General features: G+C 38.7%; 1 pseudogene; it reads right to left on the reverse strand.

Annotated features, from left to right (window-relative positions):
- LOC127849075 (multiple epidermal growth factor-like domains protein 6) overlaps window positions 1–1,553 on the reverse strand; it is a 46,949-nt pseudogene extending 45,396 nt beyond the window's left edge.
- Window positions 1,554–6,000: the final 4,447 nt, after the last annotated feature.

A 6,000-nucleotide genomic window follows, 5' to 3' on the forward strand; every position in this document is an offset into this window, starting at 1 on the left:
AAGATCGTGTACTTTTTTATGACGTAAACTTCTAAGCAACATTCGAACGTACGTGCCTGAAAACTGTTCACTTTTGTAACGCGAGAATTTCCACAGCGGATAAGACAAAAATCATGAGGAAAAAACAATAAATATGATATAAATTGTCCGTTTTTCTGACCTCGTTCCAAAGAAATAGCCAAAACAATGTTTAAAATCTGCACATTTCCTTCACCGGACGGCTATGTTTGTCAATGTTTTGATCGTAAAATGTTGTAAGAGTAGTTTCCCTTGGAGGCCCGTCTCGAATTTGTATTGTGCTCTCTGTACTTTGCATTACAATACGATTAAAGTATGCTGTGTATGCGGGAAATTTCACCCCTAAATGATGCCACGAGACCATACGTTAAGATCATGTCCGGCCAATTGTGATAATGGTTCTCACTGCGTCAATTTGGGATTTTGTCACAAAACAACTGTCATTAGAAGGGGTGACAGCCTTTAATGCCCCCATTGTGAATAGAATTTTATTTAGCTATTTTCCGTTAGTAAATACACTTTAGCTAGACCTCTGAATACAGTTATCACAGTTCATATTTCGTTTTTATGAAGACCAGTGTTGTTTAAACCATTATTTTCAATACAGTTTATTCACGAAATTCATTTACAACAACACATATTTAATACAAATAAACACATATTCACAAAAACATATATCGGCTATTATAAACACATCCCAGGGCCTCGCTGTGACGTCATCAAAATCGGTGCACGATCTTATAGGGTTATTCTGTGTGACGCAGACTACCATATACATGAATGTTTAAAGGTACGTAACTCCATTATTATTATCTGTCAACCAACATATTTCACTCGTTATTTGTTAAACAAAAGATAAATCATAAAGTATATATCAAGTTTAGTTATTGTCTAATGAATTTTCATGAAAGATATGCCATTGAAATTTAAGGTGCACGAACTTATAGGTTTAGAGGCTATAATCTTACCGTTAGCCGTTTCCAGTGTCAACAGTGCTAAGACAACTATTGACAGCAAGGTCCGAAATCCAGGCAAAGGCATCTGAGATCTGCGGTTTGCAAGGCAAGCTTGCATCCTATCTTCAAAACCACATCAGTGGAAACACGCAAATAATCAAATCTGCTGTGTGTGACACTGAGAATATGTATATTTTTATAATTTCTTCCTCAAAATTAACAGTCTTAATAATAATGTCACGAAAAGCGGAAAAATAGAAATATCTACAAAAATCACTAGATACAAGGTATATAAATGCAGAAAACTTTAAATGCAAATAAAATTCTCACTAAAAAATATTTCACAGTTTCTTTCAATTCCCTGTTTTCAGAGTCCAGCTCCGAAACGTGAAACGGCTTGTCAAATAAATAATCATAAAAATATCCGAATTAAGCGTTCTTTTCACATTGTTTCTGAGTTATGTAACGCAACAAGCGGCATATTGTGATAATTTTTACTTCGAAACGTGTTCTCTTCTTTACTTCCTCGACTCGACTAACTTGACTATCTTGTTTATCGACTATTGATTTGTGTACATAATCACCATTTCCGCTCTACACGCTGGTTCTCGTTCTTCCGGCATGTATGGCTATTAACGCAAAGAATATTGAAACCAATATTCTAGGCTGCACACTACTAAAAGTACTTCTTCTAATTACCTCTTCAAATATTTCCACGTATTCGTTTAGTCCATTATGTATATATACTTTCATTTCCTCCAGGGTAGGAGAGCAGAACATATATACAGCAAGCAATCAGAATAAAGTACAGTTTCACAACCAAATAAAATATATTGAAGTAATGAAAAATATATTGAAGTAATGAATAGGCACATTTTAAGAATAAACATTCTGATAATTGAAGTAATGAATACGTACATACTGTAAGGAATATACATTTTGACAATTGACAATATCACCATAAAGTAACATAGGCAATAAACAGTGCGAGAGAAACTGTCAACAAATTTATAAAATTCAGTGACATGTTTGAGCGATTCGTTTTTACCCCTGACTATTCACTGAGGTTCTCTTGACGAAATCGAAATTCAAGAGTTAATTATCTAGTGAGTAGTTTATATTAGTGTAAGGTAATCTCAACTGATCATGAGAGTAGCAGAATGGCGAGCGTGATATAATTGTAAGATACATACGCATCTTTCAAAAATCATTTCATGAGAAATATAAAGAAAGTGAAAATATATAATTTAATACACTTTAACTTTTAAAAGCTGAACAGCAGCCATCGTGATAGAAAAGTTTGAGAATCGCCCTTTTTCATTTTCTGAGCTGAGTTTCAGCAAAGATACAGTTTGCCCAATGGCGCTTATTGACATACATTCCGCAAATCGGAATATACCGATACGGTTAAAAACACGTTCCCACAGCCGCTTTCGCCGTGCGTTATTAGTGGTACAGAAACACATCAAATGTACAGTTATATTGTCAACGGTAAGGTTGCACAGGCTACACTTTTGAGAGAATGGGCGTGACGTCACTAATCCTATACTATTAAGAATTGTTTGACAGGCAGTCAAAAGATTTGGATTTGCCCTGGCTATATCCCACAGTGGCGAGCCATTGCCTGGTTTAATCACATTTTCTTGAAGGGTGTACTGGTCACTGCACAAAAGTCGCTGAGCCACATCGAGTTTCGTCTGCAAATTCACTGTTTTGTCAATTATCATTTTCCATGTAAACTTTGTTGGGAATAGTCCAGTTTCAATGTATTCATTGAGAAACTGAAGGAGACCTATTTTCCAAGGAGCCTGTACACGTCTGCCATAAAACCTACACTTTGATTTTCCAGATTCATATATCTGAGCAACCTGTTGTGAAATACATCTTTCACCAGGTACTTTGGCGATAATCTGCATAGCTGTCCTAGGAATTTTAACTTCGAGCAGTCCATGTATGTTTCAATCGGTGATGCATTTGATACACACATACAGTAGTCTGTAGAGATACTTTTGTGCAAACCCTGCATGTGTTTTATACAAAATCTATGTACAGAATCTAACCGAGTTACATCACTTGCTGCGTAGTTATTCCAGAGTTCACAACCGTACATTGCCTTCGGAAGGACGGCTGTCTTATATATCGTCATCAATGTTTTTGCACTTACATTTTCTCTGCTAATACCAATACCACATATGTTGAAATATGTCCCACGTAGTTTTACACTTGCTTCCTGGATAGATCCCTTCGTTGCAGCGCACTGTCACAGATAATGCCAAGATGCGTGTATTTTTCTGCGAAAGGAATCGGATCAGGACCCAGTTTGAATGAATGTTGGTGCTTATGTCAACAACAACAGCGCATTTACTAGGGTTGTACAAGAATCTCCATTGCTTCGAATATTCATAACAAATGTTTAGCATATTGTCAAGTCCACGCTTTGAAAAAGACACAAGCACCATATCGTCGACGACTGTCGGGGCACACAAATTTAGATCGTACAGGCACACACCATTTTTACTATTCATAAGTTCCGTTATTAGTCCGTCGATGTACACAAGGTACAGGAGCGGCGAGCTCTTACCGCCCTGTCGAGTACCTTGGAGTACCGGAAGTTCACATGAGTGCAATCCCTGGTAGCGTACCCGACTTTTTGTGTTACGGTACATATCTCTGAAAGCTGCCAGCGTGTTGTTATCGACCGATGGCGCTAATGGGTCATTATTTAACGCTAGCAATTTGTGGAACAGGCCCTCGTGCCAAACTCGGTCGAAAGCTTGTCGAGCGTCCAGGTAGCATACAAAGACTGAGGACGAGTTTTCTCGAGCGTAGTGTAAGCATTCGCGGAGCGCAAAACTCGTCATTATGCAGCCCAGCTGGTCTTGGAAGCCCCCTTGCCGTCTGTTTAATTGATTCAGAATATTATTCTTACAGCGGTCTAAAAGTATCATTTCATAGAGCTTTAATAAACTTGATGTGTATGTTATTGACCTGTAATTATTTGGTTTATCTTTTCTTTTGTTACCTCCCTTATGTAAGGTGATTATTTCTCCTTCCTTCATATTATCGGGAATATGCCCGCTTTGCAACATCTGTGTATACATGAGAGACAATGGCTCCGCTAGAGTAACGGCACCGAATAACAAGGGTTCGTGCATAATCCTATCGGGCCCACACGCTTTACCTTTTACCAACGTTTGTATGCAGGACAAAACTGATGTTGGGTGTACAATTGCTGTGGAGTCAAGGACCATATTTTAAATGACTCAGATAATTTCGATAGTCACAGTCTGTTTCCACTTATCATCGAACTGCGGAATGTCTGTCGGAGTGTAGAGATCTGCAAAATATTGACCCCACTGTTGCACAATGTCCTCTCGACTTCTATACACAGTTCCATTGAACACAAGTCCGAAGTAGATTTTTGTTCTATTACCTCTTTTCCTGTTATTCACTTTTTTCCAGAAGTTCACGGTATCCGACTCTGCCGCCGTTTCTAGCTTGCGGTCGAGATGTTGCATGTAAGACAGTGAGGCGCGTCTGTGTTCCCATCTAAATTCAGCCTTCCGAGACTTGTATTCACGGTACACTACCGATGAGTTCCCCCGCGGTCGTCCTTCGCGACACCAGATATCTCTTGCACGCTTTGCACGTTCATGTAGAGCGGAAAGTTCCTCAGCCCAGTAGGGCTTTAAGTATGTCTTAAACGTTTTCTTTGGGAATGCGCTGTCCGCACTCACACGAAGTATTTCACAAAGCTTGGCATACATGCCATCACTTTCCATACACTGAGATATATCATCCCAACTGCTTGCTTGAGCATATCGTTGTAGCATTTGATGTTTAGATCATTAGCTTTCTTCCAGTTGATACAATTCTGTGTAGCACAATTTTCATTTACATTAGAATAATCACAGCTAAAGTTGAGGCAGAAAAGTATAGGTCGATGCCTAGACACGTTTAAACAACAATCATCTGCCAGATCACAATAATGTATACAGTCTGAATTTTCAATAGGCACAAATACATAATCAAGTAGAGACATAACGCTTCCGTCATATGAAACATAAGAGTGCATTGCTCCACGTCTGAGATTAGTCATGTTAGCTGCTGTCAAGTAACAGTCATGTACAAATTTCATAAAATGTCTATCTCTGCTTTTATAATTGTTAGTACCAGCAAGTTTTGCGTTAAAGTCTCCCATAAAAATAGTCACGCCTTTATCACAATAAAGATTATACAAGTCATACAAAGTAAGCAAATAATCGTAGAACAATTCAATTGGGTGATTACTACATGGCAGATAAACCTGAAAAATAAAGAAATATTTACCGGGATACAATTGCATTTGAATACCAACTATTCGGTCATCATCAATAGATAAGGGTTGTATATATGCATGGTGACGTTTGTGCCATAAAAGCGAGACACCACCCTTACCCGTTAACCTATATGAAAAATTATTATGCTTACAACAAACAGTATGATGTTTATAATCGCATATAGCGGTGTCCATGAAGTGCACGTTTTTTGCTAAAAGCCAGTGTTCAGATAATCCACAAACATCTATATTACCGTTAATCTGTATATCACTAAGGTTAGCGGCACTGGGCATGAGCCCTGTGACGTTCCACGTTAGAAGATTTAAGTCAACTGTCATTATAATAAAGTAGACGTGATTACAATATTCACAACACTGTCCTATGATAGCCACATCTAGTCTACATCTGCTGAGAGTGCACTACAGCGAATCATCGTCACAATACTGTCTGAAGGCATCCGTGTTCGAAATCTAGGTGGTTGGTCCATCGGCCCCTTAAGTCGGCGTTTGTATTCCTGGGTCATTGATCAGTGACCCCCATAGTTATAGCGCGACCCCTTTTCACTGATGGCTCGTGTTGATGGATGCTTTCGTTGAGCGTCTCTTGATATCCACGGTACACATTTTACATAGTCCGGCCAGAAGTTGTTTGTGAGTACAAGCCCTGCTTGATCATTGGACGTCAGAGTAAGTTTGAGCAGCACTTTC

The sequence above is a fragment of the Dreissena polymorpha genome, chromosome 10, assembly GCF_020536995.1.
Source record: "Dreissena polymorpha isolate Duluth1 chromosome 10, UMN_Dpol_1.0, whole genome shotgun sequence".
Taxonomy (NCBI): Eukaryota; Metazoa; Mollusca; class Bivalvia; order Myida; family Dreissenidae; genus Dreissena; species Dreissena polymorpha.